The sequence below is a fragment of the Pan paniscus genome, chromosome 1 (genome assembly GCF_029289425.2).
Source record: "Pan paniscus chromosome 1, NHGRI_mPanPan1-v2.0_pri, whole genome shotgun sequence".
Classification (NCBI taxonomy): Eukaryota; Metazoa; Chordata; class Mammalia; order Primates; family Hominidae; genus Pan; species Pan paniscus.
Window position 1 is genome coordinate 137556249 of NC_073249.2, and position 27976 is coordinate 137584224.

The 27976-nt window shown below is 39.5% G+C and overlaps 1 protein-coding gene and 1 pseudogene across 1 annotated transcript in view; both read left to right on the forward strand.

Annotated features, from left to right (window-relative positions):
- Window positions 1–27976, forward strand: part of GBP5 (guanylate binding protein 5) — a 175979-nt gene that overhangs the window by 13053 nt on the left and 134950 nt on the right.
- LOC129397785 (uncharacterized) lies at window positions 399–27916 on the forward strand (annotated as a pseudogene).

Consider the following 27976-nt stretch of genomic DNA (forward strand, 5'->3'; position numbering starts at 1 on the left):
CAGCATTCTCAAATTGGCTTCTTTCACTTAGTAATATGTGGGTTCTGGTGGATTCGGATTTCCTTACCTCTTTCTTCTACTGCCTTTGGCTTATCTGCCCTGAATCTCTTCCTATAAACTTTCACCTTTGTAAACTTTTTTTCTCCAGGCAAAATCTTTCACCTCTGGAAGCACAGTGTGTTGCCTCTTGGAAATCCAGTCTTATTCCACAAAACAGAAGTATGTAAACATAGCTGTTTATTAATTCTCTCTCTTTTTCTCTCTTTGTCTTCCTCCTCCCTCCCTCTCTCTGTCTCCCTCTGTACCTCTGTGTTTCTCTCTGTCAGTTCTGTAAGGATCAGTTCAACTCTCTTAAAATACCCCTGCTGTCCTCATGTGGACATCTGCTGAGAAGCACGATGTCTTCGAAATTGATGGCCAAGTGGTTAAAGAGGAATTGGTGGAATTATCACCTGGCTCCCACCAATGGGCTTCTTGTGAGTTGCCTTCATCTCTGGCTGCTGCCAGGACTTTGACCTACAGTCACAGCTTTACCAGGTCTTTGGTTTAATTTGATAGACTCAGCTCGTTTCCTGGTGCTGGTAGCATATGAGTAGTTCTTCCTTATTTTCTTGTCTCAGTACCAAGGTCTGTAGTCAAAGGAGAAAGTAAAAGCAATTTCTTCATTAAAGTGCATGAAGCTTCTCCATGTAGAGAGTTGATAGCTCTCTTTGGAATGGAAAGAGCTGCCACCTGTTGGATTGTTTCTAGATGGGATCAGGATGGTCCTTCTCTGGTATCCAGATTGACCTTCATCCTGGGCACCAGAGAGTCTCTGTGGGCTCTTTCTGCTGTTGCTTTATTTTTCCTCTAGGACTGGCCAGAATTCATTTTTTGAAGTTAGAAAAATAACACGTGTTTATTTGTACAGCCTTTAAGAAAAGCAGATAGTGAAATAAAGAAAATAAAAGTGACCCATGAATTTCAACATACTGTCATACTGTTAATAGTTTGCATTGTCATCCTATATGTGTATATACTTCTTAGAATCACTGTATCCCATTGTAGATTAGAAGTGGTTTTATACCACTCTTTACACAAAACAGCATATTGCAAGATTTTTTCTATGCTATGATGTATAATTGACATCATGTTTTTAATGCTGTTCAGCATTTCTCATATTGGCATTGGTGCTTTTGCACTTGGATTTCCTTTTGTGAGGATAGGAGGATTTGAAAGGTCTTCCTTTGGTTGGTTTCTTGTCATGCAATCCTCAGCCCAAATACCACCACCTTAGCATGGCCTTCCTTTGTCCTCAATCTAAAGAGTCTCTGCCACTTGTCATTTCCCATGCCATAAGTCACTCATCCTCTGAAATGATCTTGTTCACTTATTTGTTTGCTTGTGTTGGCTCTGCCCTGTGTAGAATATGGGCTTCCTGAGAGCTGAAACCTTCTCTATCTTTATTACTACACATCCTCGGGGATTAGAATAGTATGTGATGCAGATAATTTCCTCAGTAGATATTTGTAGACTGACAGACTGAATCCACTCAGTTGCTGCACCAATGTACCAAATGCATTCAAGCAATTTCTTATTGCCAAGATCTCAATTGTACTGTTTTTTTCTGATTATTTTATCTGATTATTAGTGATATTGAGCGCCTTTTCAATATATTTTCAAAATATTTTATTTCTGGGTTCTCTATTATGTTTCATTGGGCTCTCTATTCTGTTTCATTGGTTTGTTTTCCAGAGACAAGGTTTTCCTCTGTCACCTAGGCTGGAGTGCAGTGCAGCAATCATAGCTCACTGCAGCCTCGAATTCCTGGACTAAAGCGATCCTCCCACCTCAGTCTCTCAAAGTGCTGGTATTACAGGAATGAGCCACCATGCCAGGCCCATTTATAATACTTTAACATTACAAGAATGTCTTTGTGCAGTAGGACAGATCTTTTTTTCCTCTCAACATTTTAAATTGAAACATTTTAAACATCCAGATAAGTAGAAAGAATACAGCAATGAACACCCACATAACTTTGATCAAAATTAAAAGTTGGTTAATATTTTGGCACACTTTCTCTCTGTACACTTTCTTTGATGAACCATTTAAAAGTAATTTGAAGACTTTGTAATACTTCATAATTAAATATGGTATTAAAAAGAGTTTGAACTTAGTTTGTCTTGCAGGCTGTGATTTAGTACAGTTCATCTATTTTGTGAACCATAGTACTCTTTTGTAAGTAATGGCTTTTATTTTAAGTATTAATTTCCCCATTTTGACCAGCTGCAAACAGGAATATTTATTTATTTTTAAAACAACTTCATTGAGGTGAAATTGATATATAACAACTGCACATATTTATTATATACAATTTGATAGGTTTCAATGTATGCATATACTTATAAAATCATCACCACAATCAATGCAATAGATATATCCACCCCTCCAGAAGTTTCCTTGTACCTCTTTGTTTGTTTTGTAGCAACATATAACATGAGATCTAGCCTCTTAACAAATTTTTAAGTGTATGATACTGAAACTTTATACCCATTGAATAACCACTCCCAATTTTCCCTTCCGTCAACTCTTGGCAACCACCATTCTATTCTCTGCTTTTATGAGTTTCACGATTTTAGATTCCACATATAAGTGAGGCCATGCAGTATTTGTCGTCTGTAACTGGCTTTATTTGTTCAGCATAATGTCTTCAGGTTTATCCCTATTGTTTCAGATGACAGAACATTCTTTTTAAAAGCTAAATAATATTCACACACATTTTTATCCATTTTTGGATATTTGTGTTATTTCCATATCTTGACTATTGTGAATAATGATTATTGTGAATAATGAACTTGGGAGTGCAGCTATCTCTCCAGGGTCCTGGTTTTTCTTCTTCTGAATATATACCTAGAGGTGATATTGCTGGATCGTGTGGTAGTAATATTTTTAATTTTTTGAGGAAGCTTCATAGTGTTTTGCATAGTAGCCACACCCTTGTACATTCTAATCAACAGTGTACAAGGGTTCCAATTTCTACAATCATTATCAACACCGTTATTTTTTTAAGTTTTTTTTTTTTTTTTTTTGATGGGGTCTCACTCTGTCACCCAGGCTGGAGGGCAGTGGCATGATCTGGGCTCACCACAGCCTTGATCTCCCCAGACTCAGGGGATCCTCCCACCTCATCCTCCTGAGCAGGTGGGACTATAGGTGCAAACCACCACACCCAGTTAATTTTTGTATTTTTAGTAGAGATAGGGTTTTGCCATGTTATGCAGGCTGGTCTTGAACTCCTGGGCTCAAGAGATCTGTCCACCTCGGCCTCTCCAGGAGCTAGGATTACAGGCATGAGCCACTGTGCCTGGCCTTTTTTTTTTTTTTTAATAGTAGCCATCCTAACAGGTGTGTGGTGATGTGTCACTGTGGTTTTGATTTGCATTTCTCTGATTATTAGTGATATTGAGTGCCTTTTCAATATATTTTCCAAATATTTTATTTCTGGGTTCTCTATTCTGTTTTATTGGGCTCTCTATTCTGTTTCATTGGTCTATATGTCTGTCTTTATGCCAGTTCCATACTGTCTTAATTACTGTAAATTTGTATTACATTTTCAAATCAGGAAGTGTGATGCCTCCAGCTTTGTTCTTCGTTCTCAGGTCACTTTGACTATTCTGGGTGTTTTGTGCTAAGCTCTTGGCTTGACTTCATGGACCATCCAAGATATGCAACCCCATAATTAACACATTTTCTAGTTTCCCTATTTAAAGCTTTAGACATCTTGGGGCTTTGCTGATCCTGGAGAGACTGATCCTCCCAGGGCTAGCCAGTTTTTAGAGATACTAAGGGATTCTCTCCTGCAAGTGTGCCTTTCATATGCAAACTAACCAACCTGAAGCCCACACCCCACCACTTTCTCTGTTGGCTCTCACACTCTGGGCCACTATCCATCTGCCCTACTCACCCAAAGGCCAAATACCAGAAAGTAAGAACAATTCCTCTGCCTCAGAGCCCACTGAAATTATTCCAGCTAGCCAATCCTAAACCTGCTTGCCCTGCTAGTTCTAGTTCACAGTTGCTCTGCTAGTTCTAGTTCACAGTTGCTCTGAATAGCATCCTTGACTGTAACTGGAACCACCTGGAGGTGGAGCGAGGGTTTAAAACACTCACACTCAGCCTCAACTCTAGACTTACTAAATCAGTCTCTGGTGATGGGTCAGAGCTCGAGTGTAAGGATTTTTAAGGAGAACCCTGGTTGATGTTTAAGTGCAGCAAGTATTAAGAATTACTTACTTAGTCTTTTGACATCTAAAGGAGGCCTCCTACTAGACTCTTTACTTTAGACAAGCTCTGGTCTTTGACCTCTGTCTGCTTACTTCATAAATGCCTTCAAAACTGAAGGTTGCCACCATGGCACATGTATACCTATGTAACAAACCTGCACATTCTGCACATGTATCTCAGAACTTAAAGTATAATAAAAATAAATAAATAAAATAAAAAGCAAAACACACAAAAATCCCTGAAGGTTCATTCCCTTTGTTGGCAAATGCTATTAGGAAAAAAACAGCTTCAATAACTCCACTTAACTCTTTGGTCTCCCACCTTCCCTTGGAATTTGGTCTTTAAGATCATTCATGACAAATTAGTCCATTTTTAATACTGCTTTTAAAAATATTAAACATTTTTAAATCCAAAATTTTACATTTTTTTCAGCACAAATCTTTGTCTGCATAGATTATTCAGATTAGTCTACCACACTCCCCAAATCCTCAGCCTAAGTTATTGCCAAAACTCGTATCTGCTCATTCTGCCACTTGCTTCTATTCTCAAATCCATTTAGCAGTGCGGCCATAGCAGACAGTTCCAGCAGCTGCTATGTCCTCTGTTGAGAGTCTTTCTCCTTTACTTACTCAGGTTTTTGTTCAGGCTATGTAAGGCTGCCTCTTTTGCCCAAGCACAGCTTATAAATTCAGAGGAGCTAAAGTCCCTGAGGGGAACTCTCAAATGGAAACTGGGTTGTTAAATAAATACTCCACATTGTCCCTCAAAGAGACAATTATGAAATGCACTCTATATAATTCTTCAGAATATCCACTTTGGGATTGATCTCCAGTTGCTCACAATAGTAACCAACTCATTAATTCGCCTTTTTAGCTTTGTCCGTGTGTTACTCTCCCTTTCCCTGGCTTCCTGTCACCATTTCCCAAATAAACTATACACATCCAAGTCTTTCCTTGTTGGAGAGAGAAACCAAATAAAAACACATTATCCCCATGGGAACCTAAGACCTTACCATTTCTTTCATCATTTCAATTAACCTTTAAAAAACCTCCATCATAGTCATGTTTACGTTAGAAAATGCATACAGTGTTCTCAATGTATGAATTTGATTTATTTATATAGCTGGATTTCAACTTTATTATAACAAATTTTATTGTGAATTTTATATTTCAAATATATGTTTATTATTTATTTTATAATTAATATATTACCAAAATTCATTTTATAATAAATATTTATATTAATACCATTATTTATAACACATTTAATCAATATTTAATAAATAATACATATATAAAGTTTATATTTACAATAAATATTAATATTATAGTAAACTTTATATATAAAATTTATTTCAAATATTTGAAAAATAAATTTGATTTCACCATAATTTATAATTTATTATGAATTTCTATAAACTCTATATTGCCATCAATAAATTTCCATAAATTCTATCCTGATATCTATATATTCTATATTGATATCACTTTCCACAGGAAAATTCATGCGTATATTACCAAATAAATTACCAAACATAGCCACATGATGGCAGTGCCTGCAAGCGCTTATCTCTTCAGTGTAGGCATGATACATCCATGATAACACTGCTGTTCCTTAATCTGTGTTTGAGGTGAACAGGCCGTATCTAGCAAATGCAAGCAGAAATATCTCTGCAAAATCTGTATTTATAACTTCATCATTGTCCACCCCGCTAGGACTGGCCGGAGTCATCATGACATACATCCAAATGTTAGGCTTTCTTGCTCACTCACAGGGGCCTGTAGACCTGGGCAGGTGTCCCCCTAGCCAGACCAGGTTCTTCCTCTTTACTACTGATTTTGTTCCATCACCACGTATTACTCTGTGGCTTATGTAGGAGCTGTGGGCAGCGCTATGCTGTTGGGAGTTAGACAATTAATTGAGCAGACATGTCAATTCATTGCTCAGGAATCCAGGCAGAAATTCACTTGACTGATAGTCAGATAGACAGAGTAAACGCATTTTTTATTGGTATCTCTGCTCCGATGAGAATTTTTATATGTTGTTTGATCCAAATCACCTTAGAAGTAGACACTTAGATTGAGAGCCTGGAACTGATCCACTAACATGTAAGACACCTGGGCTGGTAATAATCCCTTGCATATTGTTCCATTAACTTTACCTAATCCAGGGGTGAGCAAACAAGAGATGGGCCAAATTTATCCCACTGCCTACTTTTGTAAATAAAGTTTTATTGGAACACAGCCACACTCATTTGTTACATATTGTCTATGGTTGCTCTGGAAGAATAGATTTGACAGAGACTTATGGTATGCAAATCCTAAAATATTACTATTTGGCTTTTAAATTTTTTCAGAGATGGAGTTGCCTACATCTGGAGTGTAGTGGATGGCCTCAAGCGATCTTCCTGCCTCAGCCTCTAGAGTAGCTATTACTCCTGGTGCATGATAACATGCTTGGCTTATTTAGCCTTTCATGAAAAAAGTGCAAGAATTTGAGCAAAATGTTAAGGATGAGCCTCTCTAGATATGCAATTAAGGATTAGTCATTTTTATCTTTACTTGTCTTTATTTTTAATTATTTTGTTGTAAAATGATTACCTGCTGAACTAGACATATATATGAGTATATACATTCATATTTATATATTGGTATGTTATATATAATTAGCTCTTAACAAGAGAGTTCACTTGTCCCTTGAAGCTTTGAAGCCAGGCATTGACTTCTCTTCTCTACTTATGAAAGATCATATTTTATGTATATATATATATATGTATATATATATCCATAAAACACACACATACACACACAGAGTTTGGACTATATAGTTATTTTTAAGTAATAAGGATCAGCCAGATAGGGACTAATTTTATTTCTAATAGAAGCGTATACAGCTCTTACTCTGAAGCTTTCCAAAGTGTGACTACTAGAAAGATAGAAAAAAAACGCTCTCTTCAGGTTATGATTGCCTAGAAGCTCCTTGACAGCGACGGTCTTGCTTTCTGCATTTTTGGGCCTGCTGCAGGGCCTGATAGAGGTAGCCATGCAGGCGCCCACCATGGCTCTTTCCAGGCCAATCACTGCTGCCCTGAGATGATGTTTGGGGAGCAGCACATCCAGGGGGACGCAGCATGCCTGGCGTCACCGCTCATCTGTCATTGGTTTAAGTGGAGAAGCTGAGCTTCCCCAGAACTAAAGCCAGCCACAGACTCCTGCAGGCCAGGCAGCAGGCACCCTGCCCTTCATGCCCATTCCTCAGTTGCCACTCTTAATCAGAAACCAAGTCTTGAGTTAGGGACTAAGTTGCATTTAAAAGAAAGTGAACATACCTGCTCTACAGCACCGCAGGTGCAAGAACAGTTTTCAGTTGCCTCACTCACCCCTTGGTCTCTTTCCTCACTCTACTTTTCTTTGTTCCCCATTAAAGGAAGAAAAAATAAAAAAGCTGAGGGAGCTAGTTATTTCCACAAATGAGATGGTGCAACAAAACTAAACTTGAATGTAAAATTAATCCATGCTATTGTTGAAGAGTTTGCTAAGACATGCCTGAATCATCTGATGTGAGTTTGAGGATGGGTGTTGGGTGCAGGGGTGAGAGGAGGTCAGAAAAAGCCATAGATACTGCACAGTCACACCTTAGCAAGCACAGTCCTGTCAGATTGCTTTTGTCTTCTGTATCTTGGAAGGCTTCACGGGCTTTCTTCTTGATACCTCTCCCAGTTGGCTTTAGTTTTTTTAGTTTAGTTTTTTTTTTTTTTTGGCACAGAAGATAAAATCCACAGTAGAAACATAAAGCTCTAGAAACCAATAATATTTTTAAGCATTTTCTTCTAGTTAGAATTCCTGGGTTTTTTTTTTTAGTGTACAGCTTTTGACATTTTAAATATGTTTCCCCCGTCTCCATGACTCCTACCTCCCACCACAGGCATACCTAAAGGTATTGCAGGTTTGTGCCAGACCACTGCAATTAAGTGAATATTGCAATAAAGTGAGTACACAAAACTTTGGTTTCCCAGTGCAACATGGAACTTACGTTCACACTATACTGTAGTCTACTAAGTGTGCAATAGCATTATGTCTAAAAACAAAATTACATACCTCAATTTAAAAATACTTTATTGCTGAAAAATGTTAATAATCGTCTGAGCCATCAGCAAATTGTAATCTTTTTGCTGGTGGAGAGTCTTGCCTCAATGTCAGTGGCTGCTGACTGGGGTGGTGGTCACTGAAGGTCAGGGTGGCTGTGGCAAATTGTTAAAATAAAATGACAGTGAAGTTTGATGCATTGACTTACTCTTCCATTACAAAATATTTATCTGTATCATGAGATGCTATTTGGTATTATTTTACCCAGTTTTAAAAAAATGGTAGTCAGTCCTCTCAAACCCTGCCACTACTTTATCAACTAAGTTGATGTAATATTCTAAACCCTGGGTTGTTGTTGCCACATGTTCATACCATCTTCACCGGGAGTAGATTTCATCTCAAGAAACACTTTCTTTGCTCATCCATAAGAAGCAACTCCTCATCCATTCAAGTTTTCTAATGAGATGCAGCAATTCAGTCACTTCTTTGGGCTCTAGTTACAATTCTAGTTCTCTTGCTATTTCCGTCACATCTCCAGTTACTTCCTCCACTTGTGTCTTGAATCCCTCAAAGTCATCTATGGAGGTTGGAATCAACTTCTTCCAAGCTGCAGTTAACATTGATATTTTGACCTCCTCCCATGAATCAGAAATGTTCTTAAAGGCACCTGGATGGATAAGTTTTTTTCAGAAGGTTTTCAATTTACTTTGCCCAGATTTATCAGGGGAATTACTACTATCTATGTCAGCTATAACTTCACAAAATGTATTTGTTAAGTAATGAAAATTGAGAGTTGAAATTATTTCTTGATCCATGGGCTACAGAATGCATGTTGTGTTAATAGACATGAAAACAACATTAATTTCCCTGTACATCTCCATTAGAGCTCTCAGTTGACCAGGTACATGGTCAATGAGCAGTAATATTTTGAAAGATATGTATTTTTTCTGAATTGTATGTCTTAACAGTGAGCTTCAAATATTCATAAACCATGCTGTACACAGATGTGCTGTCATACAGGCTTGGTTGCTCCATTTATAGACCATAGGCTGAGTACCTTTGGTATAATTTTTAGGAGGGGTCTTAGGATTTTCAAAATAGTAAACAAATGTTGGATTCAATTTAAAGTTACCAACTACATTAGCCCCTAACAAGAGAGTCAGCTTGTCCTTTGAAGCTTTGAAGCCAGGCATTGACTTCTCTCAACCTATGAAAGTCCTAGATGGCATCTTTTCCAATACAAGGCTGTTTCTTCTACTTTGAAAATCTGTTGTGTAGTGCAGCCACCTTCATCAATTATCTTAGTTAGATCTTCCGGATAACTTGCTGCAGCTTCTACATCAGCACTTGCTGCTTCATCTTGCACTTTTCTGTTATAGATACAACTTCTTTTCTTAAACGTCATGAACCAATCTCTGCTAACTTCCAAGTTTTCTTCTGCAGCTTCCTCACCACTCTCAGCCTTCACAGAATTGAAAAAAGCTATAGCCTTGTTCTGGATTAGGGTTGGGCTTCAGGGAAACTTGTGGCTGCTTTGATCTATCACTAAACTTTCCACTGTTACTAAAGCTGTCTCCACTAAAATGTTAGTGATAAAAGACCACAAAAACTTTCTTGCTATTAGTCATTAGGATGTCTCACTTTCTCATCATTCATATGTTCACTGGAGTAGCACTTCTAATTTCCTTCAAGAACTTTTCTTTTTCATTCACAAGTTAGTAACAGCCACATGAGGCCTATCTCGGCTTTACATGCCTTCCTCACTAAACTTAATCATATCTAGCTTTTGATTTAAAGTAGGGGATTTGCAACTTTTTCTTTCACTTGAGCACTTGGAGGTCATTATAGACTTATTAACTATCCTAATTTCAATATTGTTGTGTCCTAGAAACTATGGTTGCCCAAGGAGAGGGAGAATAGCAGGGGAATAACTGGTGAGTAGAGCAGTGGGAACACACACATTTTTAAAGTTTCTGTTTGTGGTACACCAAAACAATTCCAATAGTAACGCCAGTGATCACTGGTTGCAGATCACCACAGCAGGTATAATAATAATGAAAACGTTTGAAATATTGTGATAATTACCAAAGTGTGACACAGAGACTTGAAGTGGACACATGCTGTTGGAAAGATGAAACTGATAGATTTGCTGTACACAGAGTTGCCACAAACCTTCAATCCGTAAATACACAAAGTCTGTAAAGTACAATAAAGTGAAGTGCAATAAAATGAGGTCTACTTGTACATATGTATGTATTCATATATATATATGAATACATACTATATATATATACACACTATATATACTATATATATACACACTATATATATACACACAACATATATATATACAACATATATATATACACAACATATATATATATACACACACACACACACACACACAAATCTGTGGCACAATGGATGTTTAGAGTTTAGAGTTTATTTGAGGAAGAAAACATGAATTGGAAAGCACCAAACCCAAGGAAGTTCAGCATTAGGATGACAAAGCATCAGAGGCAAGTATTTATAAGGCAACTGTGGAAGCAAAATAAAGAAATTACTTTAACAGTTACAAGATTGCCTTTTTTAGTTTACCTTGTTGGAAAGTCTCTAGTCATGTAATCATACTTTATTTCACTGCTTATGACTGAGTCGGGGCAGAAAAACTTCTACCTCCATCCTTTTAGAGTCCTTGGTGGGAGAAAAATTGACATAAGTAAGATTAAGAGGAAAGACACATAAGATGTTTTACATGGCATGAGAGCCATGTAAAGAAATGAAGACCCAAAGAAGTGTTTAGAATTAGTTACTCGTATAGTGGATTAAACAAAGAACCATTGGCAGTGAAGAAGTAGCTAAATTATTTGGAGAGGCTTAAAAGATAAAACTATTTTAACAAGGTCTGTACAGAATTCTCTTGGTTTCAACTTCGCATCCTGAATACAAGGATATTGCCTTTCCTTCTAGTATAGAGAGTGTGTCTTTTACATGGGAGTTTCATATTCTGCTTTTAAGAAACAGCATTATGATCAAACCCTCCTTTTTTTCTAGTGTCTTTAGCTTAAACATTCAATATGGCAGAATAGCATATTTTAACTCTTTCAGTTGGCTGAGCTTAAGCTTTTTTTTCTAACATAAGCATTTGCCAGAAATTACCCAAGTTAACTTTTCACTTATGTTTGCAGTTTAAGTAAGGTTAAGGCTATTTTTAAGGCCCAGTTAATTTGTTTGCTCAGGGATTTTTCATGCTCAGTGTCCATTTTATTTTATTTTTTAAATTTATTTTTTAATTTTTGTAGGCATAGAACAGGTATGTATATTTATGGGGAACACGAGATACTTTGATACAAGCATGCAATGTGTAATAGTCACCTCTTGAAAAACTGGGTATCCATCTTCTCAAGCATTTATCATTTTTTGTTTCAAACAATCCAATTACATTCTTTTAGTTATTTTAAAATGTACAATTAATTATTGACTATAGTGCCTGTGCCTGTGGTGTATTACTCAAGAAATCTTTGCTCAGCCCAATGTCCTTCATAGTTTCCCCAGTGTTTTCTCTTAGTAGTTTTATAGTTTGAGGTTTTGAATTTAAATCTTAATCCATTTTGATCTGATTTTTATATAGAACAAGAGTAGGGGTCTAATTTCATTCTTCTGCATATGGATATCCAGTTTTGCCAGGACCATTTATAAAAGGGACTGTCCTTTCCCCAGTGTATATTCTTGACACCTTTGCTGAAAATGGGTTCACTGGAGATGTATACACTTATTGCTAGGTTCTCTATTCTCTTCCATTGGTCTCTGTGTATGTTTTTATGCCAGTACCATGCTGTTTTGGTTATATAGCTCTGTAGTATAATTTGCAGTCAGGTAATGTGGTTCCTCCAGTTTTGTTCTTTTCACTCAGGATAACTTGGTTTCTTTTGGATCTTTTGTTGTTTCATATAAATTTTAGGATTGTTTTTTCTATTTCTGTGAAGAATGTCCTTGATATTTTGATAGAGAGTCTATTGAATCTGTAAGTTTCTTTAGGGAGTATGGACAGTTGATTCTTCAAATCCGTGAACATGCAATATCTTTCTATTTTTTGAGTCCTCTTCAGTTTCTTGCATCAACGCTTTATGGTTTGTGTTGTAGAGATCTTTTACTTCTTTGATTAAGTTTATCCCTAGGTATATTATTTTATTTGTAGCTATTGTAAATGAAATTACTTTCTTAATTTCAGGTTTTTTGCTATTGGTACATACAAATGCTACAGATTTTTGTATGTTAATTTTGTGTTCTGCAAACTTATTAAATTTGTTTATTAGTTCTAAGAATGTTTTTGTGGAGTCTTTAGGTTTTTCCAAATATAAGAGCATATCAATTGCAAACAAAAATAACTTGACTTCTTCCTTTTCAATTTAAATGCTCTTTTTCTCTTTGCTTATCTGAATGCTCTAGCTAGGACTTCCAGTACTATGTTGAATAACAGTGGTAAAAGTGGATATGCTTTTCCAGTTCCAGGTATTGGAGGATAGGCTTTCAGTTTTTCCTGTTCAGTATGATACTAACTGTAAGTCTGTCATATATGGATTTTATTGTGTTATGTTCCATCTATACTCAGTTTTCTAAGATTTTTTTTATTGTGAAGGGAAGTTGAATTTCATCAAATGCTTTTTCAGCATCAATTGAAATGATTATTTGCTTTTTTCTTCATGTAATATATATGATGTTTCACATTGATTGATTTGCATATGTTGAAACATCCTTGCATCTCTGGGATAAATCCCACTTAGTCATGATAAATTATTTTTTTTGATATATTGTTGAATTTGGTTTACTAGTGTTTTGTTGAAGATTTTAGCATCAATTCATCAGGGTATTTAGAAAGTGACAGAGCAAGATGGCTGAATAAAACTCTCCACTGATTGTCCTCACTGCAGAAACGACCACATTTTAACAACTACACACAAAACCATCATCATAAGAACCAAATATCAGGTAAGCAATCACAATATCTGGTTTTAGCTTCATATCACTAAAAGAGGCACTGAAGAGGGTAGGAAAGACAGTCTTCAATCATCAGTCATCAATGCCTTACCTCCCCGATTCTGGAGAGAGAATCTGTGTATTTGGAAGAGGGCAAGCACAATGACTAAGGGACTTGGCATTGAACTCAGTGCTGCCTTGTCATAGTGGAAAGCAAAATCATGTTGAACTCAGCTGGTGGCTGCCCCATGGAGGGAGTATTTGGATAAACCCTATCCAGAGGGAAATTGCCCATCCCAGCAGTTGGAACTTTAGTTTCTTGGCAAGCCTCACCACTATGGGCTAAAGGGCTCTGGGGTCCTAGGAAAACTTGAAAGGCAGTCTAGGACACAAGGGCTACAATTCCTAGGCAAGTCTTAGTGCTAGGCTGGGCTTAGAGCAGGTGGACTAGAGTGGCATGTGATCCAAGGAGATACCAGCCAGGCGGCTAAGGGAGTGCTTGTACCTCCCCTTCTCCATCCCCAGGAAGCTCAGCTCACAGCAATGAAAGTGACTCCTTCCTTCTCCTTGAGGAGAGGAGAGTGAAAAGTAAAGATGGCTTCATTTTGCATCTTCAATACCAGGTCAGCACAATAGGATAGGACACAAGCAGAGTCTTGACCCCTATATTTCAGGCCCTAGCTCCCATACTACGTTTCTAGATATACCCTGGACTAGAAGGGAAACTGCTTCCCTGAAGAGTATGACCCAGTCCTGGCAGGATTCATCACCTGCTGACTAAAGAGCCCTTGGGACCTCAATAACCAAGGGTGATACTCAGGTAGTATGTTATGGGCCTTGGATAAGACTGGAGATGTCCTGGTTTTAGGTGAGACATAGCATATTCCCAGCTGTGGTGGCTATGGTGAAAGACTCCTGCTTGAGAAAAGCAGGGGGAAAAGCAAAGAGGACTTTGTCTTGTACCTGAAGTACAGCTTGACCCCAGTGAGGCAGAGCACCTAGTGGGCTGTTGGGATCCCTGAGTCCAGGCCTAAGCTTTTGGACAGTATTTCTGGACCTGCCCTAGACCAGATGGGAGCCCATTGCACCGAAGGGTGAGTCTCAGGCCTGGCATTCACTACAAGCTGACTGAATAGCCCTTGGACTTTAAGTGAATATTGGCAGTGGCCTGGAAGAACTCCCCATGGGCTGGTAGTGGTGGTGGCTATTGAGAGAGGCTCTTTTGCCTATGGAAAGGGAGGGAATAGTGGGAGGGATTTTGTCTTGTGGGTTGAAGGCTAGCTTAGCCTCAGTAGAATAGAACACCAGGTGAATTTCTAAGATTTCTGATCCTAATCCCTGGCTCCCAGACAGCATCTCTGGACCCACCCAGGACCTGAGGGAACTTGTTGCCCTGAAAGGAAGAACAGAAATCAGACTGGCTTCACCACCTATTGACTGTAGAGCCCTAGGCCCTTAAGTGAACATAGATAGTCGCCAAGTAGTGGTTACAGTGGACCTTGGTCAAGACTCAGTGCTATTCTGGCTTCAGGTCTGACTCAGTGCAATCCCTATGGTGGTAGCTACGGTGGTAGTTGTGTCACCTCACCCCTAGCTCCAGGTGGCTCAGCACAGAGAAAGACATACTCCATTTGTTTGGGTGAAAGTAAGGGGAAAGAACAAGATTATATTCCTGGCAATCCAGATAGTTCTTCTGGATCTAATCCATGACCATCAAGATGGTACCTTGGAGTATGAAAAAATCACAGCATTATTGGGGCTGAGGCCCAAATTCCTCTGAGTACCGGAAAAGCCTTCCAAAGAAATATGGGCACAAACAAGCCCAGACTGTGAAGACTAAAATAAGTACCTAACTCTTCAAAGCCCAGACACTGACAAACATCCACAAGCATCAAGACCATCTAGGAAAACATGGCCTTACCAAATGAACTATATAAGGCGCCAGGGACGAATCCTGGAGAAAGAGATATATGACTGTGGAGACAGAGAATAAAAAATAGCTGTTTTGAGAAAACTCAAATAAATTCAAGTTAACACGGAGAAGGAGTTCAGAATTCTATCAGATAAATTTAACAAAGAGGTTGAAATAATTAAAGGGGATCTAGCAGAAATTCTAGAGTTGAAGAAAAATGCAATTGACATACTGAAGAATGTATCAGAATCTCTTAATAGCAGAACTGATCAAACAGAAGAATGAGTGAGCTTGAAGACATATTATTTGAAAATACACAGCCAGAGGAGACACAGGAAAAAGTAATGCCAAAGAATGAAGCATGCTTACTAAATCTAGAAAATAGCTTCAAAGAGGCACATCTGAGTTATTGGCCTTAAAGAGGAGGTAGAGAAAGAGATAGGAGTAGAAAGTTTATTTAAAGGGATAATATTTAAGAACTTTCCAAACCTAGAGAAAAATATCAAATTCAAGTACAAGAAGATTATAGAACACCAAGAAGATTTAGTCCAAACAGTACTACCTCAAGGTACTTAATAATCAAACTCCCGAAGGACAAAGATAAAGAAAGAATCCTAAAAGAAGCAAGAGAAAAGAAACAATGTACAGTAGAGCTCCAATACCTCAGTCAGCAGACTTTTCAGTGGAAATCTTTTCATTGGAAATCTTGTAGGCTAAGAGAGAGTGGCATGACATATTTAAAGTGCTGAGGGAAAAAAAATACTTTTACCCAAATTAGTATCTCCAGTAAAAATATCCTTCAAGCATGAAGGAGAAATACAAACTTTCCCAAAGAAACAAAAGCTGAGAGATTTCACCAACATCAGACCTGTCCTACAAGAAATGCTAAAGGGAGTTCTTCAATCTGAAAGAAAAGGATGTTATTGAGCAATAAGAAATTGTCTGATATTACAAAACTCACTAGTAATATGAGGTATACAGAAAAACACAGGATATTACCAATAAAAAATAAGAACTACAACAATTATTCAAGACATAGATAGTATACTAAGACATTAAGAGAAACAACAAAAGTTACAAAGTGGGGAGATAAAGTGTAGAGTTTTTATTAGTTTTCCTTTTGCTTCTTTGTTTATGCAATTAGTGTTAAGTAGTCATCAATTTAAAATAATGGGTTATAAGCTAGTACTAGCAAGCCTTATAGTAAGCTTAAATCAAAAAAATATACAATGGATACACAAAAAGTAAAGAACAAGAAATTAAATTGTACCATCAGAGAAAATCAATTTCAGTAAAAGGAAGACAGTAATAATCTAAGGAAGAAAAGAAAAGACTACAAAACAACCAGAAAAAAATAACAAAATGCAGGAGTAGGTCCTTACTTATTAGTAACATTGAATGTAAATGGACTAAACTATCCAATCAAAAGAAAGAGTGCCTGAATGGATTAAAAAAAAAAAAAAAGAAGCAGGCTGAGCGTGGTGGCTTATGCCTGTAATCCCAGCACTTTGGGAGGCCAAGGCAGGCAGATCACGAGGTCAGGAGATCGAGACCATCCTGGCTAACACGGTGATACCCTATCTCTACTAAAAATACAAAAAAATAGCCAGGTGTGGTGGCAGGTGCCTGTAGTCCCAGCTACTTGGGAGGCTGAGGCAGGAGAATGGCGTGAACCCGGGAGGCGGAGCTTTCAGTGAGTGGAGATCGCGGCACTGCACTCCAGCCTGGGCGACAGAGTGAGACTCCGTCTCAAAAAAATAAAAAAATGAAAGACCCAGGCCAGGCGTGGTGGCTCACGCCTGAAATCCCAGCACTTTGGAAGGCCAAGGCTGGTGGATCATGAGGTCAGGAGTTCGAGACCAGCCTGGCCTACATGGTGAAACCTTATCTCTACTAAAAATACAAAAATTAGCTAGGTGTGGTAGCAGGTGCCTGTAATCCCAGCTACTCCAGAGGCTGAGGTGGGAGAATCGCTTGAAACTGGAAGGTGGAGGTTGCAGTGAGCCAAGATTGTGCCACTGCACTCTAGCCTGGGCAACAAGAGTGAAACTCTGTCTCAAACAAACAAACAAACAAAAAAACAAAACAAAACCCGATGATCTGTTGCCTATTGCCTACAAGAAACATACTTCACCTACAAAGACACACATAGAATGAGAATAAAGAAGTAGAAGAAGATATTCCATGCTAATGGAAACCAAAAAAGAGCAGGAATAGCTATACTTATTGTGATGGTTAACACTGACTGTCAACTTGATTGGACTGAAGAATGCAAAGTATTGATCCTGGGTGTGGCTGTGAGGGTGTTGTCAAGGGGGATTAACATTTGAGTCAGTGGGCTGGGAAAGGCAGACCCACTGTTAATCTGGTGGATACCATCTAATCAGCTGCCAGAATGGCCTAAGTATAAAGCAGGCAGAAAAATGTTAAAAGATTAGACTGGCCTAGGCTCCCAGCCTACATCTTTCTCCTGTGCTGGGTGCTTCCTGCCCTTGAACATCAGACTTTAAGTTTTTCAGCATTGGAAGTTTGACTGGCTTCCTTGCTGCTCAGCTTGCAGATGGCCTATTGTGGAACCTTGTGATTGTGTGAATTTAATACTCCTTTATAAACTCCCCTTCGTATGCATATCCATCCTATTAGTTCTGTCCCTCTAGAGAACCCTGACTAATACAGATTTTGGTACTAGGAGTGGTTCTAAAGGAACAGAATATTAAGGATGGGGTTCTTTTTTGGTTTTGAGGTTTCTGGAGTTGGCTGCTTAGTATGATTAGACCCCAAAATGCTAAGGACTCTACTTCTAATAGTATGGAGAACACTGATAGTCCTTGGCATGAACTGTTTAGAGAGTTATGCAAAATAAATGCATTTGATACTCCTGATTCATTCCTTATGAGAGGCAAGGAGTTTAGTGATTCTATGCATAATAACTTTGACCATTTGTGGAGAACCACAGAACATAATGAAGCTGGTTAGTTGCTCCTAAGTTTAGTGGACAAAGTGATGAAAGTAAATGATAAATTCAAGGCTTCTGTCTCCTGGATTCAGAAGCAGATACTGAGCCTCAAATCTGCTAAGACTTCCCTGAGTAAGAGAGTTATCTCCTATAAAGAAAGAGCTGAAACTGTGGAAAAACAGACAAAGCTCTTATCATGCAAGTGGCTGACCTGCAATGAAAGGTGCATGCACAGCCTCATGAGGTGTCTATTGTTAAAGTGAGGTCATTGATTGGAAAAGAATGGGAGCCTGCGACTTGGAATGGGGACATGTGGGTGAACCCTGATGAAGCTGGAGACACTGAATTTGTAAACACTGATGAAACATTTTTGCCAGAAGAAACAGCTTCCCCATCCCCAGTAGTGGCAACATCCCTTCCCGAACCCATGCTGCTATCAGCCTTTCCACATTTGTCTAAGGAGATGAACCTTGTGCTGCCTGAGGCAACAGTGATGGCCTTCCCTGAGGCAGTTGCCAGGCAAGATAATGTTGATTCTCCTCAGGAGCCTCTCCCAACACACCTGTTTGCTTCCAGACCTATAACTAGGTTAAAGTCCTGGCAGGCCCCTACACGTGAAGTTGGGATTGTGACCCATGAGGAGGTGTGCTACACTCGAAAAGAACTGCTTGAGTTTTCTAATTTATATAAACAAAAATCTGGAGAACAGCCATAGGAATTGTTATTAAGGGTATGGGATAATGGTGGAAGGAACATAGAGTTGGATCAGGCTGAATATATCGATTTGTGCCCACTAAGTCAAGACTCTGCATTTAATGTTGCAGCTTGGGGAGTTAAAAAAGGTCCTAATAGTTAATTTGCTTGGTTAGCTGAAATATAGATTAAAAGATGGCTCACTGTCAGTGAGCTGGAAATGCCTCATCTCCCTTGATTTAATGTATGGGAAGGGCTCCAAAGGCTTAGGGAGATTGGGATGGTGGAGGGGATTAGTCACTTTAGACCTACTCAACCAAGCTGGGAGGTTTCAGAAGATATACTCTTGATCAATGCCTTGCAAGATTTGTGAGGGCAGCACCTGCATCTTTGTAGAGCCTCATAATTGCTCTTCTCTGTCTGTCAGATATAACAGTGGGAACTTCAGTCACTCAACTACAAAATTTAAATACAATGGGAATAATTGGATCCTGAGGTGGCAGGGGCCAAGTGGCAGGACTCAACCATCAAAGGCAAGGTGGGTGTAGCTACCGTAATGGACACAAGAGACAAAGTGGCAATCAGAATAGTCTGACTTATGTAGAGCTCTGGCATTGACTAATCACAGTGTTCCTAGATGTGAAATTAATAGGGAGCCTACTGCATTCCTACTTAATTTATATAAGCAGAAAACTTCTCACCAAATTATAAAGACTAATTTGAAGTATAAAAACAGAGAAGCATGGCCCATCGATCAATTTCCAGACTTGAGCCAGTTTACAGACCCAGAATTCCTTGAATAAAGGGGAGGCTGGGTCCCCTTGAGGAAGGACCCCATTACACTACTGACAATTTATGCAGTGAATCAATCTTTCATCCTTCTCCAAGGAGACCTCCAGCCTTTTACCAGGTTAAGTGTGCATTGAGATAAGGAAAATGGTCAGACATTTTGGGGACTACTGGACACTGGCTCTGAGCTGATATTGATTCCAAGGGACCCAAAATGTCACTGTGGTCCTCCAGTTAAAGTAGAGGTTTATGAAGGTCATGTAATTAATGAAGTTTTAGCTCAGGTCTGACTTACAGTGGGTCCGTTGGGTCTGCGGACTCATCCTGTGGTCATTTCCCCAGTGCCAGAATACATACTTGGCATAGACAGACTTAGCAGGTGGCAGAACTCCCGCTTTGGCTCCCTGACTGATAGGGGGGAGGGCTATTATGGTGGGAAAGGCCAAATGGAAGCCATTAGAGCTGCCTCTACCTAGAAAAATAGTAAATCAAAAACAATATTACATCCCCGGAGGGATTACAGATATTAATGCCACCATAAAAGACTTGAAAGACACAGGGGTGGTGATTCCCAACACATCCCCATTCAACTCTCCTATTTGGCCTGTGCAGAAGACAGATGGATCTTGGAGAATGACACTGGATGATTGTAAGCTTAACCAAGTGGTGACTCCAATTGCAGCTGCTGTACCAGATGTGGTTTTATTGCTTGAGAAAATTAACACATCTCCTGGTACCTGGCATGCAGCCATTGATTTGGCAAATGGCTTTTTCTCCATTCCTGTCCATAAGGCCCACCAGAAGCAATTTGCCTTCAGCTGGCAAGGCCAACAATATACTTTCACTGTCCTACCTCAGGGGTATATCAACTCTCCAGCTTTGTGTCAGAATCTTGTTTGAAGAGACCTTGATTGATTTTCACTTCCACAAGATATCACACTGGTCCTTTACATTGATGATATTATGCTGATTGGATCCAGTGAGCAAAAAGTAGCAAACACTTATTGGTGAGACATTTCATGCCAGAGGACAGGAACTAAATCTGATTAAAATTCGTGGACCTTGTACCTCAGTAAAATTTCTACAGGTCCAGTGGTGTGGGGCCTGTTGAGATATTCCTTCTAAGATGAAGGATAAGTTGCTGCATTTGACTCTTCCTACAACCAAGAAAGAGGCACAATTACTAGTGTGCCTATTTGGATTTTGGAGGCAACACATTTCTCATTTGGGTGTGTTACTCCAGCCCATTTATTGAATGACTCAAAAGGCTGACAGTTTTTTGTGGGGTCCAGAACAGGAGAAGGCTCTGCAACAGATCTAGGCTGCTGTGCAAGCTGCTCTGTCACTTGGGCCATAGGACCCAGCAGATCCAATGGTACTTGAAGTGTTAGTGGCAGATAGGGATGCTGATTGGAGCCTTTGGCAGGCCCTCATATGTGAATCACAGCAGAGACCTCTAGGATTTTGGAGCAAGGCCCTGCCATCTTCTGCAGATAACGACTCTCCTTTTGAGAGACAACTCTTGGCCTGTTACTGGACTTTGGTGGAAAATGAACCTGTGACTATGGGTCATCAAGTCACCATGCAACCTGAACTGCCTATTATGAACTGGGTGCTTTCTGACCTATCTGGCCACAAATTGGGTTGTGCACAGCAGCATTCCACCATCAAATGGAAGTGGTATATTCGTGATCAGTCTTGAGCAGGTCCTGAAGGCACAGGTAAGTTACATGAGGAAGTGGCTCAAATGCCCATGGTCTCCACTCCTGCCATCCTGCCTGCTTTCCCCCAGCCTGCACCGATGACTTCATGGGGAGTTCCCTATGATCAATTGACAGGAAGAGAAGCCTAGGGCCTGGTTCACAGATGGTTCTGCATGATATGCAGGCACCACCCAAAAGTGGATAGCTACAGCACTACATCCCCTTTCTAGGACATCCCTAAAGGACACTAGTGAAGGGAAATCTTCCCAGTGGGCAGAACTTCGAGCAGTGCACCTGGTTGTGCACTTTGCATGGAAGGAGAAATGGCCAGATGTGCGATTGTATACTGATTCATGGGGTGTAGCCAATGATTTGGCTGGATAATCAGTGACATGGAAGAAGCATGATTAGAAAATTGATGACAAAGAAATATGGGGAAGAGGTATATGGATGGACCTCTCTGAGTGGTCAGAAATTGTGAAGATATTTGTATTCCATGTGAGTGCTCACCAACAGGTGACCTCAGCAGAGGAGGATTTTAATAGCCAAGTGGATAGGATGATTCGTTCTATGGACACCACTCAGCCTCTTTCCCCAGCCACCCCTGTCATCATCCAATGGGCCCATGAACAAAGTGGCCATAGTGGCAGGGATGGAGGTTACGCATGGGCTCAGCAACATGGACTTCCACTCACCAAGGCTAATCTGGCTACAGCCACTGCTATTGGACCTCTTCTATCATGGAAAGGGTAGAGATTGGTCCTCACTGGAATAGACACTTACTCTGGTATCAGGGGAACCCACCCCCAATATTTCAACGTAGGTTCTTTCTATTTTCCATAAGTGTCAGCTGGCTGAGAAATAAAGAGAAAGAGTACAAAGAGAGGAATTTTACAGCTGGGCCTCCTGGGGTGGCATCACATATCGGTAGGACTGTGATGCCCACCTGAGCCACAAAACCAGCTGGTTTTTATTAAGGACTTCAAAAGGGGAGGGGGTGTATGAACAGGGAGTAGGTCACAAAGATCACGTGCTTCAAAGGGCAAAAAGGAGAACAAAGATCACATGCTTTTGAGGAAACAGGACCAGGGCAAAATCAGAAACTCCTGATAAGGGTCTATCTTCAGCAGTGCACGTATTGTCTTGATAAACAACAGAAAACAGGGTTCGAGAGCAGAGAACTGGTCTGACCTCAAATTCACCAGGGTGGGGTTTTTCCCCCACCCTAGTAAGTCTGAGGGTACTGCAGGAGACCAGGGCATATTTCAGTCCTTATCTCAACCGCATAAGACAGACACTCCCAGAGTGGCTGTTTATAGACCTCCCCCCAGGAATGCAATTATTTTCCTAGGGTCTTAATATTAATATTCCTTGCTAGGAAAAGAATTTAGCAATATCTCTCCTACTTGCACGTCCATTTATAGGCTCTTTGCAAGAAGAAAATATGGCTGTATTCTGCCCAACCCTGCAGGCAGTCAGACCTTATGGTTGTCTTCCCTTGTTCCCTAAAATCGCTGTTATTCTGTTCTTTTTCAAGGTGCACTGATTTCATATTGTTCAAACACGAATGTTTTACAATCAATTTGTACAGTTAACACAATAGTGGTCCTGAGGTGACGTACATCCTCAGCTTATGAAGATAACAGGATTAAGAGATTAAAGTAAGATAGGCATAAGAAGTTATGAAAGTATTAATTTTGGGAACTGATAAATGTCCATATTAAAATGAAATATCCACAATTTATATTCAGAGATTGAAGTAAAGACAGGCATAAGAAATTATAAAAGTATTAATTTTGGGAACTGATATATGTCCATATCAAAATGAAATGAAATCTTCACAATTTATGTTCCTCTGCAGCAGCTCCAGCCGGTCCCTCCATTCAGGGTCCCTGACTTCCCACAACACTCTGAATATGGGTTTGCCTATCCTGCATGCAATACTTCTGCCAAGGCTACCATCTGTGGACTCACAGAATGCCTTATTCATCGTCGTGATATTCCACACAGCATTGTCTCTGACTAATGCACTGACATTACAGCTAAAGCAGTGTGGCAGTGGGCTCATGCTCATGGAATTCACTGGTCTTACCATGTTTCCCATCATTCTGAAGCAGCTGGATTGATAAAATGGTAGAATGGCCTTTTGAAGTCACAGTTACAATGCCATCTAGGTAACAATACTTTGCAGGGCTGGGGCAAAGTTCTCCTGAAGGCCATCTACGCTCTGAATCAGCACTCAATATATGGTACTGTGTCTCCCATAGCCATGATTCATGGGTCCAGGAATCAAGTCGTGGAAATGGAAGTGGCACCGCTCACCATCACCTCTAGTGATCCACTGGCAAAATTTTTGCTTCCTGTTCCCACAACATTATGTTCTGCCTTCCTAGAGATCTTAGTTCCAGAGGGAGGGAACTTTGCCTCAATTTTGCTCCAGATCAGATCAGGCACAGGAGCAGGGAGAGGCCAGACAGCAGGAACAGGCATTTCCAAGCCTGCAGGGGCAAGGGGGACTTGCTGGGCCCCCAGGAGTGCAGAGATTCTTGGGTGGCTGCAGCTGTGCCTGGAGCTCATGCCTGCTCCTGGTTCCCAAGAGCACAGGGATGTCCAGGCTTGGAGCCATTGCTGGGCATGTGCAGCTGTGCCCACGGAGCCTGAGGCTCCTGCCCAGCCAACTCAGAAGCGGGCAGGCCTTCCACCTGTTTCTGGCTCCCATCGGCTCTGTGGAGCATGCAGCCCCGGCCACACCTCCCCGGTGCAGCCAGTGTCATGGCAGCAGCCACTCTAGATGGGCCATGGCTGCCATCATTAGGGCTTTACTATACACATGTTAAAAAGTAATTAAACTTGGTTCCTACCCTCCTGACATTAAAAACCAATCAATTCCAGATGGGTTATAGATATAGTTGTGGAAGACAAAACAATCAAACTTTTAGAAAAAAATCAAAGACATTATTTTCATGTTTTCCCAGTTGGGAAATGTGATACAAAACTATTAAGTGTAAATAAAAAATCAATACATTTAACTATGTTAAAATTGAGAACTGCTATTTATCCAAAGATACAATGAAGAGACTGAAAGGCAAAGATTAAAAAAAGACTAAAGATTAAAAAAATTAAATATGTATATACACATGAATGGAATATGTAAAAATGTCTTCAAATAAAAAAAAAGGACAATTCACTAGAAATAGAAGAAAAGTCTTAAACAGTCTCATCCCAAAGAAGATACCCTAATAAACAGTGGACATGAACAGGGGCTCAACTTCCCTAATTATCTCTCATTCTCAAGGAAAAGCAAATTAGACTGTGAATAAAATCTACATGTACCCACTAAGATGACTACAATTCAAAAGGCTGACATATCCAGGTGATGAGGACAGTGTGCAGCATTGGGAATTCTTACATATTGCTGGTGAGAGTATAAATTGTGACAATTATATTAAAAATCTATTTGATATTATCTACTATAAAGTGAAAAATGCATACTATATATTTTATAATTCCACTCCTAGTTATCTGTAGTGACATATTATTACAGAACGCAAAAGTTTGCATGAATTTCAACACATAATATTGAGTTAAGAAGTCAAACAAAAAACAAAACATGGTATATATTTCAGCTTATTTAAAGACAAAAAGCAGACAATAACAATCTGTGATGTTCCAAGTCAGGTAACATTTCTGTGTTAGTATCTGCTATTGCATAAGAAATGTGCTCCCAAATGTAGTGACTTGAAACAGCACTGATTGTCTCATATTTTCTAAAGTTCACAAGAATCTTTTAGGTAAGGTTTAGCTGTGTCTTCTTGGTGGTTTCTCACAGGCTGCAATCAAAGTGCCTCCTGGGCTTTAGACATCTCAAGGCTTTTCTGGGGAAGAATCCACTCCCCAAACTCAGTCTCATGGTCATTGGCAGGATTCATTTTATCATTAAGTTGTTAGACTAAGGTCCTCAGTTCCTTTATGGCTGTCTACTAAAGGTCATCCTCAATTGCTAGCCATGTGAGCTTTCTGCCATGATAACTTCCTTCATCAGTATGAGCAAGCCATGAAAGAGAGGGAGAGAAAAAAAGAAAGGGGAGTAGAAAGAGAGAGTGAGAGAGTGTGTGAGCTAATGAGAGAGAGAGACACACAGAGAGTAAGCAAGTGATAGAGCACATGGGCTAGCAAGATGGAAATTTGGATGATGCTATGACTAAGATTCTGAAGGTATTTGGTAAAATTTAGTTCCTTTATTTAGTTCCTTACACGATGGTGCGAGAACAGACATACTTCTCAAAAATCATCTACTGTAAGATTATAATTTGGTTATTTTTCCTTATGTATGTTGTTTTTCATTTTATTTTTAAAAAGTAAAAGTCACTAAGACTGGAGTAGAACCAGAAGGACAAAAGTGAACACAGTTAGCAAATTAGGAATCTAGTATGGAATCCCAGGTGAATGACAATATGGACTTAGACTAGAAAGGGTGAGGTTTTATTCACCTCTAGGTACATTTCCAATTTAGAGCTAACAGGATTTGCTGTTGGAGTGAATTTGAGGACAGAGAGGAAAATAGGGACCGAGGATGGGTTAAAGCAATTATATTTACCAAGATAGGGGAGACTGTGGGAGGATGAGGTTTAGGATCACAGGAGAAATCAGAGTTTTGCTTTGGATATGTAAAACTTGAGATTTTTATTGGACATCAATGTGGGAATGCTAAACAGGCAGTGAAGTTAGAGCCATAAATTTGGACACGTTGAATAGAGATTTGCTGAAGCCAAGGCAGTGGATTAAAGAAAAAAAAGGCTCAAAAACTGAAGAGCTATAATATTTAGAAATTAAGAAGTAGGAAGAATTCAGAAAAGGAAATTGAAAAAGAATGGCCAATGAGATAGAGAAAAACAAAGACTGTGTGCTAGATAAGCAGCCCGAAATATGAAATGCCTGAAGAAGGAAGGGATGCTTATCTTTGTCATATTGCTGAGACATAACATAAGATGAGAATGGAGAATCGACAATTTGACATATCGACATGGAGCAGGTAGGTCATGAGAGGGGCTGATTGTGTGGGATGCTTGACAGTGAGATTATGGAGGAGGTTTAGTTACTGTAAAGAAAAGGTTGAGGCTGAGGTGAGATGATAGTGAAGACTTCCTCGGAGGTCAAGTAGCTGAGATGCTGGGGTATTAGATCCTTGTCTACCACATGCGAAAGGCCCCGAAGATTAACAACAAGAGTAGTGGTAAAGAGAGGAAGAGGCAGGTGCTAAAATATTCAGTGAATAAAGGGGTTGGGAGATCCAGAATACCTAGAGCAAGGGAGTCGTGAGTAATATAGCCTGATGACATGTGTTTCACTTTATGTGTTTTGTTGTTTTGTGGGTTTCCAGGAGATTTAGAAGCTAAAGAAAGAGGACAAATGATTTGGAAGCAAAGATAAGAAGGAAGAAGGGTATATAATCTACATCACTTCGAGCTCTGTCACATTAGGAATATAGAGGAAAAGCAGGGCGTCGCCCCTAGAGGGAGGTGCTAGCATCTCTGCCACTCCTCAGTTTGTGAGCTTTCTATACCTTATTTCATCATCTTCTCAATGAGCACATCAATATCCAATTCATATTGTTTTGTGAGGCTGATTGAGATAATGTACACCGAAGTCTTACCTTATTTTGAACACTGAATATTTAATAACAGTTTCAATTAAGTATTAAATATCAGCACATTTCCTAAACATGATATTTAAATATACATTCTTTCTAAAAAGGTTTCCATGGCACAAAATTTGTAATAAGGTGTGAATGTGTGATCTTTTGTGTTGTTATCATTAATATTTTTCCCCATATTTTCTGATGGCATGTAGAGAATCTGATCTGTTTTCTCTTTAGCATCAAATGTCTCCTTTAGCCTTTTTCAGAGAAACTCCTTTTTTTCATGTATCCTTCTCATCCAAAACTCTGGAGCTGAATCTGGGTTAGTATAAATGAGAATCAGCACACAGAATTTACCTAACGTGTTTTATTGGTGTATGTGTTTCAGGTTTGCTCCATTAGACAGAATGAGCACTTTATAGTCTACAGTTGGGAGAGATGTTTTCTTTCCTTCTCTGTGTGATTAAGTAAAGCCCATTGCCCCAGTTGTGCTTGCCATTAGGCATACCCACAGGGTGGGCCTGTCTCAGAAAGAAGGGAAAAGAAAGGGCAGCAGAGCAGAAAAATAAAAAGAGCTGTGTCCTTGTTAACATCACTAGGCTGCTGAATCAACGCCTAGACTTCCCCTAATGTAACATTTTTTTTTCTAATTGCTTACCCTGGTTTTAATTGGGGTTTCGGTTATTTTCAGCAGTCTTCCTGCTTTCCCTCCATAAAACCCACCAAATAAACAAAATGGGTATAAATACAGAAGGCAGTTCATTATGAACTTTTTTTTGATCTTAGCTTTTTCATTGGAATTCTCTTTATTCTGTGTTTAAATCCAGCTCTGGACTAACGTGTTTTCTGGGAATTCCAGAGAAGCCATGGTGCTGCAGTTTCGTGTTGACAGGAAGAAGCAGAAACTGACACAAGACACTGGAGGCCTGGTTCTGCCAGTTGACGCTGTCATCTTGCCTG